General features: G+C 35.8%; 1 protein-coding gene across 3 annotated transcripts in view; it reads left to right on the top strand.

Moving 5' to 3' along the window:
* put (activin A receptor type 2 punt) overlaps positions 1 to 16,936 on the top strand; it is a 317,293-nt gene that overhangs the window by 238,429 nt on the left and 61,928 nt on the right. For 2 of the 3 annotated variants that reach the window (XM_067137221.2, XM_067137220.2), the window contains exon 11: positions 15,514 to 16,873. The gene's annotated coding sequence lies outside the window, so the exon portion shown is untranslated. Of the gene's footprint in view, positions 1 to 15,513; positions 16,874 to 16,936 lie in introns of those variants that run through there. The other variant, XR_010858587.2, reaches the window with a different exon arrangement.

Genomic DNA, 16,936 nt, shown 5'->3' with positions numbered 1-16,936 from the left:
GTGCGGAAAGCTATCCCTCCATGTTCCGGAACAGGCGTTCTATCATGATGCGGATAAATTTTGAATTTAAATTACTCAGTAAAATACTATTGTTTTAAAATGTAAAAGCAGTTTTGAATTAAAAGTCTGAATTTCGGTAATGGGGCCAACATTGGAATTACGAATTATCCGTATTTTGAATTAAACAGTTTAAATAACATGAAAAACCGTATCTCATGTTTCCGGGAACGAGAGCTTCTTTGAATTAGGCAGGATTTTGAATTAACCGATTTAAAATTATCGAGGTTCTAATGTAAGCAGTCTGCCCTTTGCTGCTGACGACATGGTCTTAATGGCATATTGTGCCAAAAGCCTGCAGTCTAATATCTTGCAACTTGAAAATAGGTGTAATGAGTATAGTATGAAAATTAGCCTTTCAAAGACTAAATTGATGTCGGTAGGTAAGAAATTCAACAGAATTAAATGTCAGATTGGTGATACAAAGCTGGAACAGGTAGATAATTTCGAGTATTTAGGATGTGTGTTCTCCCAGGATGGTAATACAGTAAGCGAGATTGGATTAAGGTGTAGTAAAGCTAATGCAGTAAATCAAGGTGTAGTAAAGCTAATGCAGTGAGCTCGCAGTTGCAATCAGTAGTATCCTGTGAGAAGGAAGTCAGCTCCTGGACGAAACTATCTTTACATAGGTCTGTTTTCTGACCAGCTTTGCTTTACGGGAGCGAAAACTGGGTGGACTCAGGATATCTTATTCATAAGTTAGAAGTAACAGACGTGAAAATAGCGAGAAGGATTGCTGGTACAAACAGGTGGGAACAATGGCAGGAGAGTACTCGGAATGAGGAGATAAAGGCTAAATTAGGAATGAAGTCGATGGATGAAGCTGTGCGTATAAACTGGCTTCGGTGGTGTGGTCATGTGAGGCGAATGGAGGAGGATAGGTTACCTAGGAGAATAATATCATCTGTTATGGAGGGTAAGAGAAGTAGAGGGAGACCAAGATGAAGATGGTTAGAGTCAGTTTCTAACGATTTAAAGATAAGAGGTATAGAACTATATGAGGCTACAGCACTCGTTGCAAATAGAGGAATGTGGCGACATTTAGTAAATTCGCAGAGGCTTGCAGACTGAACGCTGAAAGGCATAGCGGTGTATAATGATGATGTATTTATGTATATTTCATTCATCACTTTTCCAGATCACATCTGGAATTGTAAACCCTGACCATGGTCAGACTCTTGATCAGACAATCAACCTAGTAAGGGGAGTCCTCTATTGAAGGAATCCACTTGTTTGGACAGGTATTATATAATCATCCAAGCAAAGACACCATTCGGATACGGTGGGGTGTCAGATAGATTAATGCCTAGAGACTTAATGAACAATCGTGCAGACTAATCAAACTAAGAATGTACTTAGTTCACCAAGCTAGGAAAGTTCTTGTATTTGGCAACATTAAATATCAATATTCATTGATGAAGGTTGGTAAGTTAAAGCATCTAATTGATATTTTGAATCAACACAAAATTGTGATCACAACTCTTTAAGAATTACGTAATACTGATCAGAACCCAATTGAATCAGGTGGGTATCGTCTCTATAAAGGACCTCCAGGTGAGAGAGTTTTGAGGAATGTTCCTCAATTCGGAGTTGGTTTCTTGGTACACAATAGAATTCTAGATTCCATTATTGATTTTTCATCAAATTCCTCACAAGTAGCATTGTTAACGATTAGAGTTCATGCACCAACAAATGGAGGGGAAAAAAAAAAGAACTGAGAAGGAGGGAACGGATCAATTTTGGGATGAACTTGACCAATTGGTAAAGAATATACCTGATATATTAAAATTTTACTTGAAGATTTCAATGCAAAGATTGGACGTGAGAGGGGATTTTGTGTAGTGGTGGGGCAATGGCCAAGACATAAATTGATAAACAAGAATGGTGAACAGTTAATTGAATTTTGTATTAACCCTCGGCTAATATTGGAGACAAGGTTTAAAAGAAATCTGCATAAATTAATGACTTGGAAATATACTAACGTTAAGTTAGGTGAGTCTCAGATAGATCATGTGGGCATGGATCGGAAATTTCATAAAGAAATTTATAACGTAAAGGTTCTTCGTGGTGTCGATGTTGATTCAGATCATTACATCTCAAAAATGATAATCAAATTAACTCCTAAAAGGAAAAATAAACCACAAAAATTAATTAGGAAAAGAATGTATGATCCTAGTTCAGTTATTAATAATCCAGTTTACTTTAAGAAATTCATAATGCTTTTAAGTGACACTTTGGAACACTGTTAAATTAAAAGCCTTAGCAGAATAAGTCACTTCCATTAAAAAACGAAAAAAATAAAACATGCTTGGTGGAATGAAGAGTGTGATATAGCAATACTACTCCGGCATAAAGCTTGGTTGAATGACCAGCAACAAAAAACTGAAAGTTCTAGGGAAAAATTAATCAATGCTAGATGATTAACGGCCAAAGAAATCAGGAGGGTTAAAAGGGACTATCAGAAGGAAACATTAAAATCTATTGATGAAGCTTTCAATCACCATAAAACAAGAGACTGTTATAGGACATTTAAACAATACCAAACAAATTATACTCCCCCTACTCTTCTGATGAAGGATACAAACAGAAAGGTGGCCCATAATGTTTATGACAATTCAATCATTTTGACTGAATACTTCAAAACACTACGTAATAATGATGAACTTGAAGATTATTTTATACTTGATCTGTATCCCAGAAATAAAACACCTCTGGAAAACACCAGTTTACGATGAAGTGCATACAGCTACACTTTAAAATTTTAAAGAGGCAGGGGAGAATCGACTAAAATCAAATCAAAATCAAAATCTCTTTATTTGCAAATGAGGTGTTTACCTCGGTGGCAAATGGTACACTAAAATACATTATTGTCAAGCACTAAATATTAAATTAACAAGAGAATAAAATTTTCCTATAATACAATATTATATAATTTACGCTAACAATTTTTTCTATTAAACACACAGCTTATCCTTAATAAATTTACATTGTTTACAAAATTCTCCTTATAATATCTCCTGTACTACTTACAAATATAGTCATCTGATATACAGTATGTGGAATTACTTCAAATGATACTTTACAACTGGTATAAGATTAAAATTTACATTGCATTTATTTACTTTTTCTTTTCTTTACCCATTCTGGAACCTAAGTAGCATAATGACCTGCTGCGTCTTAACCAGAGCCCCTTTTACCACCACTTTTCAGAGTTCCTGAAGGGCCTTCACAGCTACCGTAGCGGTCCCAGGGCCCTCGAAGTCCCCACTGTACTTCACCCATACAGGCAGTCCCCTACTTTGGCTGTCCAAACTCCTTAGACCAGGGGATGGAATTAATTTATTCACACACATTTTTTATTTATATTAACCTGCACTGGTCGAATGCCCTCTAACATTTCATTTATTTTCTCTGTTGCTGTTTATTCTCTTCTTGAATATCTGTACAGATTTTGGAAAAGGATCAAACACTACCCCTGGTAAACTGTTCCACTCCTTCACACCTTTCCCAATGAAAGAAAATTTACCCCAATCGCTTCTGCTAAAATTCCTTCTAATTTTATATTTGTGGTCAGTCCTGCCGATATAATTATTTTCCAACTGAAGCCTCTCACGGATATCTCCCCATGCTGCTTCTCCTGTATAGGCTCTATATAAACCTATAAGTCTAGTTTTCTCCCTTCTCTTACTTAAAGTTTCCCACCCTAGTTTCTTTAACATTTCTGACACACTACTCTTTCTCCTGAAATCCCCTGTTACAAATCTTGCTGCTTTCCTCTGCACACTATCTATTTCTTTTATTAGGTATTCTTGGTGAGGATCCCAAACACTGTTTGCATATTCCAATAATGGACGTAACTTTTCTCTTTTAATTCTTTATTGCATCCTTTAAGTAGCCTCATTATGACATGTAACGATCTGTATGCTTTCCCAACAATGTCATCCACATGACCCTTCCAGTGCAAATTACTTTCAAATCTTACACCTAAGTATTTGCACTTGCCATCTTTTGGGATAACTACCCCATCCAAAGTATATTCAAATTCAGTTTTAAAACTCCTGTTTGTAAATGTTGTAACAGTTGATTTGCCTCCATTAACCTTCATGTTATTCTCTTCAACCCATTGTTGGATACTCTCAAGGTCCCTTTGTAATTCTGAACAATCCTCAATGGTATTTATTTCCCTATAAACAATTATGTCATCTGCATACAATCCCATTTTTGATGTTATATTGTTCCCTAAATCATTTACGTATATTAAGAAAAGTAACGGACCGATTATACTACCCTGTGCAATTCCCTTCCAAACTTTCTCTTCCTGCGATACGTTAATTCCTACTTTGACTTTCTGAACTCGTGAATTTAGAAATGATTTTACCCAACGTGTAACCCTTATGTCCAATCCTATTCCCTCCAATTTCTCTAATAATATTCCATGTTCCACTCTATCAAAGGCTTTGGAAAGATCTATGGCTATGCAATCTAACTGGCCTCCTGAATCCAATTGATCTGATATGTCCTGCTGAAATCCCACCAGTTGTGCCTCACAAGAAAATTTCTTTCTAAATCCATACTGGCCCCTCATGAACCAATTTTTATCATCACATATCCCTCTGATGTACTTTGATATTAAACTCTCCAGTATTTTACAAACTATACTGGTCAGGCTGATTGGCCTGTAGTTCTCTGGTTTCCTTTTATCACCCTTTCCTTTATAAATTGGTATTATTATAGATTCCTTCCATTCCTTTGGTATTACACTATTATTTATGACATAGTCAAAGAGAAATCTTAAATAAGGCACTATGTACCACCCCATTGTCTTTATCACCTCCCCAGTAATTTGATCACTTCCTGCTGCTTTTCCTTGCTGAAGCAGTTGGATTTCTCTGAAAATATCTTCATTTGTGAACGAGAAGCTTCTTGTTTCCCTCTGTGTGTGTCCCTCTGTAACTTCTGTTTCGGTTTCCAACTCCTGACAATCATCTACTGAATCTCTAAATTCCCTACTAAAGAGGTTTGCTTTCTCAGTATCTGTTAAATAGTGTTCACCCCCTTCTCCCACCATTGTAGGAATTTGGATTCCTTTTCCTTTTTGATTCCTGATATATGAATACAGCTTTTTCCATTTCCCTTTGTGGTCATTACCCTCTTGAAGTATGCCATTCATGTAATTCTCTTTTGCTTCATTTTTCACTCTATTCAGTTCCCTCATTAGCTGTTTTCTAGTTTCTCTACTCTCCCTACCTTCTTTGATTTTCCTGTTTACTATTCTACATTTTCTTTTTAATTTTCTTATTTGCCTTGTGTAATAAACAGGGTCTGAGGTCATTTTACCCTTCTTAACAGGTACAAATCTCTTCTCTCCTTCCCAAATGATTTCTTTGAATTTAGCCCAAAGTGTATCCACATTACTCCCTTCACTTATCCAACAACTGAATTGTGATTTAAGGTAAGTCCCAAATTCATCAACTTTAGTTTTTCTGTACAATTTCTTGTCTTGTGTGACCCTCTTATTAAGCCTTTTTGGACCAGTCCTACATCCATTATTACAGCCTTATGGTCACCTATTCCTTCAATTACCTCAGTTTTATCAACAATTTCCCATGGTTTAACCAAGAATACATCTAGTAAGTTATTGAGACGAGTCGGTTCTTGTACTACTTGTGTAAATCCTCCCTCCCAAATTAACTTATTTGCCAGTTTCTGTTCATGGGCTTCACTTGCAGCTCCATTCCATTCAACCTCAGGCAAGTTTAGATCTCCCCCAATTATTACCACATCATTATTATTGTTCTTATGAGTATAATCTATTATTTTCTCAAATATTTCCATGTCTCTTTCCTCTCTTCCAGGCCTGTATGTTCCTATAATTCCCACCTCCTTCATATTATCACAAATTAATTTTATCCCTAATATTTCATCCCTTTCATCAGTAAACCATTCATGTGAACAATATGTTTCCTTCACCAGAATAAACACCCCCCCTCCCTTTTTATCTCCTCGGTCTCTACGATAGACTATGTACCCTTCTGGAAATACTTCTGTATTACCCACCCCTTCTCTCAACCATGATTCCACTCCTATCACCACATCAGTCTCATAAGATTCCATCAATGTACTGAATTTTAATTGTTTATTTACTACACTCTGACAGTTTACCAAGAGCAATCTCAGACCCCCTTCCTCCCTAAAAATTGACTGTTGCAATTGGGTAACTTGAAATTCCTTACTTTCCTGAGTTTCATTTACTAGTTGGCTGAGCCAGCTTGAAGTACAGCTGGCTCTTTCTACTAGTTTTCCTGGTCAGTATTATAACTCAAGGGAGTGGCCTTTGTTACAGTACATATCTTATGATTAATAAAATCTAGAACAATATTTGCTATCTTTCGTTTACCTGAATTGTTTAGATGAAGGCCATGCTTTGTGTAACAGTGTCTCTCGAAACTGCTGCTATCAATTACCTGTGTATTACGAAAATGTTTACAAATTTTAACCATATCTGTATTAACTTTGTCCACTTCAATGTTCACACACGAGTCTCTAATCAAATCATGCCTGTGGGGCACGTTCACTACAAAGATGTTAGTGTGAGTCAGCTTACCTAGTGTACATGGAACTTTGGAAGAATGCAAATATACAGACTATTCGGAATTTACAAAAACATCTCATTGACATATGGAATACCGAAAAATTGCCTGAAGAGTGGAATGTTGCAATTATACACCCACTATACACACTATACAAAAAAAAGTGATAGATCAGATCCTCGTAATTATCGAGGAATTTCTTTGCTGGATATCACTTAAAAGTTTTTTCCTAAGATTATCAGAATTATTCAGAATTCATGAACAACTTGACAGTGAATTTGGTAAGTATCAGGGTGGTTTTCGTCCAGGACAAAACTGTCCAGATCAAATTATCAGTCTCAAATGGATTATAAAACATCAAAGGATTAAGAGCAAAAATTTAGTGATCACTTTTATAGATTTTAGATAATATCCATCATGAATTATTATTGCATATCCTTACTGAATTTGGTTTACATCGGAAACTTGTTAACCTTATTATTCTTAGAAATACAAAATTTAGAGTTAGGTTCAGAAATGAAATCTCTGTGCATTTTGAAATTCATACTGGTTTTCGACAGGGAGATGGATTATCCCCATTGTTTAATTGTGTGCTGGAAAAAAATTATGTGTGAATGGAATAAGGTATGTCCACCGACTGTTAAGATTGGAAGAAATATTAGACTAAATTGTCTGTCATTTGCTGATTATCTGGCATTATTAGCAAATAGTATTGAAGAAGCTAAATTTCAAGTAGAGGAATTGGAATGATTAGAAGCGAAGGTTGAGTTGAAAATTTATTTTGAGAAAACAGAAATGATGCAGTCTTTTCAAGTTGACACTTCACATGTTATGTTAAATAATACTGAGAATATAAAGGTTGTAGACAAATTTAAATATGTTGGTGAGATTATAACTTGGAATGCTAACAAAAAAGCATCCATAGATAGTAGAACTCAAAAATTGAGACAAGCACAATAAATTACATGGTCGCGTCACAAGAAACAGTTTCTTTCAGTAACTGCTAAATTTTGACATTATTACTCCGTTGTTAAGCCAGAAGCAACATATGCAAGTGAAACATTATTTAAACTGAATACCCAATCAACAACAGACAAACTGCAGAAAGTTGATAGAAGAATTCTTCAGACAATTATTAATAAAAAACACCAGATTGATGGCCAGTGGAGACTTTTGCCAAATTCAGTACTTTACAAGGAAAGTGAATCAATAATTGACATGATGCAAAAATGGAGGATTGCACTCTTTGGACACACATACCGCTTACAAAATACTAGACTCCTGAAACAATTTTTTTATTTCTTTTGGAATAGTAAAACAAAACATACAAATACAAATGGATTGAGATGAATTAAACATTGCTAAAGATCAGATTTGAGAGCTTCCTAACTGTCTGACTAACTTTTGAAACATATAAATCTGAATTTAATTTGAAAAATCTGAATATCTGCATTTAAAATGGAACATCTGAAAATCTACATTCATTAAATAAAATACACACTTGTTGAACCTTGTACTCACACTTACTTGTTACCTGCTTACTTACACATACGTTATTTGAAGGGCGCCAGCTGTCACTCAGTACAGCAATAATAGAATGAGACTCTTGACCATCTCTAGGGTGTGGGGTAATAAGCTTACTTTTGACAACATACCATATAAGTTCTGGGAAAAGGAGATTGGCGTTCGGTTTCCCCATTAATTTTGAGGTTAAGATATTTTACTGTCAATGAAATGAAACTATGAATTCGTTTGATAGAACAATATATATTCTTTAAATAATATATCAAAAAATAGTGAGTCTTGTTGCGATAAAACAGATGAGAATATGAAATTATGACATTGCAACTGACAGAAACTAGGCATGAATTTGAATTCTTCTTGACCGAACATTTAACAATTTATACGAAATATTTCCCTCACTGATTCACTTGACTGTACCTTCAACACTTTGAGTGTAATTACGACGTAATCCATTGCTCTGGTGTTTACTGTAGATGTGTCACGCCTAACGTGGTGATACATCCTTGCGACTGCTTCTTCTCCATATCATCTGACTTCTTTGTAAGTCAATATGGTATGACCTCTTGGTAGGTCCAGGGTTGCCCTCTCTGACTCCTTGGTAAGCCTTGCGTCCGCGTCTTCCACTAAGTGACGGACCAACCATTTGGTCTCACTCTCTCAATGACCAATAATGGCTCACTGAGTCTTCTCTATCTCTCGTTCACACTGGTTGACTGGCCAACCAAGGCCTCTTGATCTAGTAGACTACTTCACTGTACTGCATCCGTATAAGTAATGACTGACGCTACAATATGCATCCCCCTTATATAGACGTTGGTTGACACAGCTACGTAATCTCCAGAAATAACAATGACATACTCCCACCTACGCGACAGATATTACACACAGTGGTGAAATAGCCCCGCGGCGACGAGTCCGTGCGCGCATATCTAAATAAATACGATGACATAGCCATGGAGTGGCGATGACTTAGCAGAATCGCCAACAATATTGCGCAATGCACCAACGTCACACCCAATCTCTGATATATACAACAATTCTCACTGTACAGGTATTGAATGTTATTCTACACATACGTATATATGTATACATCTAAGTGCAATCTTGCAAGCAACAGGCAATTGCAAAATTGAATAAAACGGATAATTACAATAATAGTAACAATATCACAGATAAAATAATAATAATACTGACATAATAATAATAATAATAATAATAATAATAAAATCCAGATAAAATCATACAATAATAAAAATACAGATATCATCTTGTAACGGGATTTGAACCGTTACAATTCGCCTCCCTCATAAATAAATCGAAGAACAAAGAATCGATTGATTTATGAACAAAATTATATATATAACACTGACACAGATAAACACTTTAAATGAGTATACAACAATAATTTTCCTTTTCAGCATCCATACATTTTATAATACATCACATATATGAGAATTCTTCTCGCACATTGTCATCGCAGTTAACTGTCCAGTGTCCCATTCTCATACAATTCACAAGAGCATAGCCCGTAATTTAACACACACAAATAATTTTAAATGATTACACTACATTCTTTTTTTTTTTTTAACATATCAAAACATTTTGTGAAATATCACTTATATGAGAACTTTTCTCGCATATTGTTATCGTAGATAACTGTCCAATGTCCTGTTCTCCGCCTTTTGCCATACAGAACATGACAATGTAGCACTTATTCTTCCAATACACCAATACGACACTTGGTTCACACGCAAATCGCAGATGTTAGTTTATATTTTGCCAGTTTCTCACAAAAATATAATCATCTTACTCTTATTTCAACAAATCTCACGTGAAATACTTCTTTACATTGATTATACTATAAATACCGACAATATCCCCTTCCGGATCTTTATAAGAATATGCACACTCCCCGATACGGTTCACAATAGTGAAATACCCCTGATACAAAATAATAACTTCAACGTATTTCCCGCCTCTGCAGATGATGAAATGGAACTCTGAGTAGCACTCTGTCACTCAAACTGAATCAATTTTGCCATCATTAACTTACATATCTCAATAAATCACATCCTCCTTGGCAACAATAATTAAAGAATCAACACTATGACTACAAGATGGTTCAATTATTCCGTAATCCAGCATAATGTTTATTTGTTCTTAGACGTCACTAGCATTTTTAAGTTGAATGGGGTACTTACCTCCCACAAACGATCTATGGTCATGTACTACAAATTTATGTTCATATACGTGTTCTTCCTCACCACTAAATACATCTCGATGTTTACCTAACATCGACCACAATTACTCCTCCTGTAATTCACTCAAATTACCTCACGTCACTGCCTCATACCGACGATCCCTCAGATCCTGGTCGTATAGACACGTAACACACCCAACAACACATTTCCTCTCACTAGGAACAACTTCACTTACCTCTCATATATTTCAAAGAACACACGTCACCGAACACTTACCTCAGACCATCATAATTAACCCGTACTTCTTTGCTAGATTACTCCCAGAACAAACACACACTACCTAAATTAAAGTCTACTCTACTTCCATGATTTGCAACCAAGTCAGCTCCTAAAACAACTGAATACACAAGTTCTGGTACAACAAGGCCTAGTTGAAACTTACAATTATCTTTACTTATGATTGGTACCGCTATTATTTTATTTACTCACTTTGACTCACCCAACGGCTGTTATAAGATCTGATAGTACCTTCACTTACCTTCTTCATATCATAATTTCCATCATTGGAGTAACTACCTCACTACTTACGTCATATTCTCGGCATTACAAGTACTTACATCACTTAACAGAATACTTCTTACGTCTAACTTACTGCTACCATCAATTACTTCATTATCTACGACTACGTCATTACTTAAATATCTCACTTAACGTTACTTAGGTCACAATCACACTACTCTTAAATTTACTTTCACTACATAACTACTTATACTAAATACCTGTTCATCTACTACCTTCAGCCTGTCTACTTAACTTACCCGATTCCCTGTGAATCTGAAATATTCTGGCTCGATAACGACACCTGGATAACATTCATATTCAGACTATCATAGTCTCTCTGATAACTCAAATCCGTACGCCTCCCATCTTCCGATTCTCTCCGATTACTCTTCTGACCACTATCACCATCGACATAACTATTAATCCTCTGCGGATCATGATCACTACCTCTCCTCTGATACACGGCTAACATTTTCCCCCTTCTCTCTACTACACTACTTTCTCCAGCCATCATGCGCTCTCTCTCGCGCGCGCGCCCTTCCACACATTCCTTCCAAAGCCTATCAATGAACTTGTCTTTCAATTCTCCTAAATTAGACATATTATCCCAGTACACTCGAAACCATATTTTCCTTTCACCGATAAAAACATTGGACAAAATCTCCAACACATATTCCCATTCAATAATATTATTCCTCAACTTACTTGCAAATCTTTTCTCAACTACTTTTACAAATTCTACAGAACTGAACTGTTCTCCAGAAAACCTGGTTAAATCACGATCCCTACTGAACAAACCACTCGCTATTACCACTTCTCTCGCCATCTCACCTGCACCTTCTTGCCGTATCACTTCCTGGCAGTTTACAACTTCTTCTTCTTCTTCTTCTTATTCTTCTTCTTCTTCTTCTTCTTCTTCTTCTTCTTCTTCTTCCGCTGCTCTCTCAGAATTCTCTTCCACCATTCTCACTTCTTCCTTCAATTCTTCCTCTCTTTCTCTCACCTGCTGTGATAGCGTTTCCTGTTCGTTCTGTAGTTCACTGACTTCCACAAGTTTGCTTTCAATTTGTTCAATTCTACTAATCTGTTCCCCCATCTCTTCCCCAATTACATTGCAAATCTTGTCCAATCTTTTCTCGACTACCTCATGAATTTCTTCCCGATTACTAGACATTTCTGACAACTTAATAATTACCGGTACGATCTTGTTACTGTCCTCTGTACATATTTCTTTGACTTGCTCGGTCTGAATATGAAGACTGCTCCGATTCAACTTCATTTCACCTTCTCTACGGTCAACACACTCTTTGTTTAACTTATTTTCTAACTTGCATATTTGACTAGTTACCTCTACTATCTTAGTATCTATTTTATAATTTAGTGATTCACTTAAAGCATCTATTTTCTCATTGGTCACATTAAAATTTTCTTTATTACTGCCAATTAATTCTTCCATTTGTTTCTTATTATTTTCGTTACTACTAATTATTTCTTCCATTTTATTACTTATCTCTTTCTTACTATTTTCATTACTAGTACTAAAAAATTCTTTCATCTCTTTCTTGTTATTTTCACTTTTAGTATCAATCTTTTCTTCCATCGCTGTAAATCTGGCCAGCAGCAAACTTAGAATATCTTGGTTCATTCCCCCCGCGATTTCCTTTTGAGTTTCAGTGTGCTTCTCAATTTCTGCACTTTCCTGAATTATCTCAGAAGCTTCCATCGTATTCACCTGTTCCCTACTCTGAATTTCACCTTGGATGTCCGCAGAAGCAATGACCTCGTCGTCACATGACTTGTCATTGTCTTCCTTGTCCATCTTTGGTTCACTAGTGATAGTACGCGATCTCAAATTAATTTCCCTCTTCAAATCCCTTGACATATCCCCAAAATACAAATATATATCACAAAATTACACTCTTGACATTTACCGGTAATAAATTCCGTTGGCTTAAATGCGTATACTCTTCCCAAATGAACCTATGATATGCTGTCATTCAGACCAAATTCTGAATTTCTTCGTGCACCACGTTGCGGGGCCAAAATGAGAGCTTCCTAACTGTCTGACTAACTTTTGAAACATATAAATCTGAATTTAATTTGAAAAATCTGAATATCTGCATTTAAAATGGAACATCTGAAAATCTACATTCATTAAATAAAATACACACTTGTTGAACCTTGTACTCACACTTACTTGTTACCTGCTTACTTACACATACGTTATTTGAAGGGCGCCAGCTGTCACTCAGTACAGCAATAATAGAATGAGACTCTTGACCATCTCTAGGGTGTGGGGTAATAAGCTTACTTTTGACAACATACCATATAAGTTCTGGGAAAAGGAGATTGGCGTTCGGTTTCCCCATTAATTTTGAGGTTAAGATATTTTACTGTCAATGAAATGAAACTATGAATTCGTTTGATAGAACAATATATATTCTTTAAATAATATATCAAAAAATAGTGAGTCTTGTTGCGATAAAACAGATGAGAATATGAAATTATGACATTGCAACTGACAGAAACTAGGCATGAATTTGAATTCTTCTTGACCGAACATTTAACAATTTATACGAAATATTTCCCTCACTGATTCACTTGACTGTACCTTCAACACTTTGAGTGTAATTACGACGTAATCCATTGCTCTGGTGTTTACTGTAGATGTGTCACGCCTAACGTGGTGATACATCCTTGCGACTGCTTCTTCTCCATATCATCTGACTTCTTTGTAAGTCAATATGGTATGACCTCTTGGTAGGTCCAGGGTTGCCCTCTCTGACTCCTTGGTAAGCCTTGCGTCCGCGTCTTCCACTAAGTGACGGACCAACCATTTGGTCTCACTCTCTCAATGACCAATAATGGCTCACTGAGTCTTCTCCATCTCTCGTTCACACTGGTTGACTGGCCAACCAAGGCCTCTTGATCTAGTAGACTACTTCACTGTACTGCATCCGTATAAGTAATGACTGACGCTACAATATGCATCCCCCTTATATAGACGTTGGTTGACACAGCTACGTAATCTCCAGAAATAACAATGACATACTCCCACCTACGCGACAGATATTACACACAGTGGTGAAATAGCCCCGCGGCGACGAGTCCGTGCGCGCATATCTAAATAAATACGATGACATAGCCATGGAGTGGCGATGACTTGGCAGAATCGCCAACAATATTGCACAATGCACCAACGTCACACCCAATCTCTGATATATACAACAATTCTCACTGTACAGGTATTGAATGTTATTCTACACATACGTATATATGTATACATCTAAGTGCAATCTTGCAAGCAACAGGCAATTGCAAAATTGAATAAAACGGATAATTACAATAATAGTAACAATATCACAGATAAAATAATAATAATACTGACATAATAATAATAATAATAATAATAATAATAATAATAATAATAATAATAATAATAATAATAAAATCCAGATAAAATCATACAATAATAAAAATACAGATATCATCTTGTAATGGGATTTGAACCGTTACAGATTGAAAATAGAGAAGAGAAATGGATTCTAAGTAACAAATACACAAGACTATCACTAAAAATATCACGGCGTAAGCAGTATGTTATATGTGCAGAAGACGCAAGATCATCCAGAATGAAGAAGTTTTGGGAAAGGAAAAAGTTGTTAAATGTTAAAAGCTGAACTTATTTTTTGAAGAATTTGTTGTGTAAGGTTTGATTTTGGCGCTCCAATGTGGGCATAAACGTGTAAATAAATAAATAAATGGATCCTTAGACATAACTGAAATTTGTTATTTAATAACATATGATAGACTTCTTTTGGGATATTAGGCTGTGTTGACATAGTAAATATGTCACTGTTTCGACTACTCTTTAGTAATGCTTAAGACAAAATTGTTGGAGTAGGATGAGTGCCCATACTTACATAACAGTGGGAAGGCAAGGTGGTGATGGTGCTGCTATAGGATTGCCCCTCTCTCAGATTTGTGTTACAGTGTGATCCAGAGTAGCCATTCTTCCCCATTTACTTTTTTAAATTGTATGATCAGAGTGTGTCTTCATGCTAAATGGTGGTGATTCTTCCAATCACGACAACTTTCAACTCTCCTTGACTTCGGATATCTGCCGATATTGCAGTATAGCAAATGCATGTACATGCCATTCGAACATTGACGTTTGTGTCCCATTGGAACTCCACTGTATTCTTTGCATGATTCTTAAAATCAGCAATCGTGCTCAAGAATGATTTTATGATTCTTAATTGCTTAAATACACTTGTGCCAAACATGATAAGAGTTGAATATACATACACTGAGGAAACATACACTCTTCTGTGAAGGGTTGTCCATCATTATAAGCTGCATATCATTCAATAGGTGGAGCTTAAAACATTCTCTAGTCACCTTCCTTTAAATGAAGAAGAGTGAAGGTAATCTTCAGGTTTAGGAAGCATTTTGAGAGAGAGAGTAGGACGGTTGATTGTGTCGTACCCATATGGACTTTATTCTTTCCTACTTTAAGGCTGAATGATACTTGATTAATGCAGTTAAATTTAAATAAATTTTAATCTCTTTCTTTTCAGTGGATTATTCTCATCTTGAGTACCTGCACTTGATCTTCAGTACCTGGAACAGAAACTAATGTCGTAGCAACAGCCTCTTGACTTTTAGAAAACCTAGTTTCTTTTATTCTGTGCCAATATCCAAAGGAATTAGAAGTAGAAGGTAACTGTTACTTGTAACGGACACTGGTCGAGGGGCGCCAAATGGTGTGACAGGAGCTGTGTGCCTGCAGAGTTCCTTGCTAACCTGCCAATTCTTGGAGAGGCTGACTCTTCTCCATTCCTTGTCAATTGGCTGACTAACTGGATTACAGCTTGAATAGATCCAACCACTTTTGTGTACACAGGTATTTTTTATGAAGATACCATGAAATGTTAAGTTCCTATTTCTTCGTTGTTAAGTATGTATATCGTATAATATATATATTTTTCTGTAATTTTTTTTTTTATTAAGTAAGTGGAAAGATGTTTAAATGAAGCCTAACTTTACAATGTACTATTAAGAATTAGACGTGCAACAAATGGTTTGATATGTCTGCCCCATTTGGCGTCCCTGTTTGGAAGATAAGTGGAGTGATGTGTACAGCAAGCAAAGTGACTTGCCTCGGCTTAGTGCATATAGTTGTTTGTATCTTTGTGCCCGAATTGCTTGAGAAGTGAAAGCTGACAGTACATTTCTACTTGTTCTCTGTAGCATAGGGCAATGACCAGCTTATGCAAGCAGTTCAAGTTTGTGCTGTATGAGTACATAGAAAATACTTACATCATTTTTTTATAGGTAGCTTTTAAAATAAAATGTAGATTTTTTTAATTAATGTAATGGTTCTTGTACCTAATTTTTTAACTGTTAAGTGAAACATCGTTTTAAGATTTTTACAGTTTTAAAAAGAGAAACCCATAAAAGAGTAACGATTAATGTATAGTCAATTACCTCAGGTTTCATGTCACAGTCTCGTGTGTAGCTTTATTTCTAACTCATATCTTCATTTTTCAGCCCTGTTGGGCTCTCTTTGTGTCTGTTTGGAGATCAAGTCCAATCTATTGTTCATGTCTTGTGGGGATGCAACTTACTTCAGTGCGTGTTTCTTCTTGATAGCCTTGTCAACTGATGCCATCAGGATTTTTTTTTAATTTTATTTTTTTCCTCCAAAAATTGTTCTGCCAGTTTTTTGAACATTTTAAGTATATCATTATAATTCTAATGCAATTTTTAAAGAATAGATTCTTTTTAGGATGCCTGAAGAAAATATGAAAAAGTCTGAAGGTTATATATGACATACTTGATGCAGATCCTGTCCTTACATGACTTCCTTTCTTCATACTTTTTACTTTTGCTGAAAATTTCTCCATTCAGCTTCCTCATATCATGTAAGCTTTCATATCATGTAAGCTTCTGTATAAAATCTTTGAAAAATGGTGTTCCAATACTAAAGCACTGTCTTAA

The sequence above is a fragment of the Anabrus simplex genome, chromosome 1 (assembly GCF_040414725.1).
Source record: "Anabrus simplex isolate iqAnaSimp1 chromosome 1, ASM4041472v1, whole genome shotgun sequence".
NCBI classification, from domain to species: Eukaryota; Metazoa; Arthropoda; class Insecta; order Orthoptera; family Tettigoniidae; genus Anabrus; species Anabrus simplex.
Note: the sequence above shows the minus strand (reverse complement) of the source record. Positions and strands in the feature narration are given on the sequence as shown.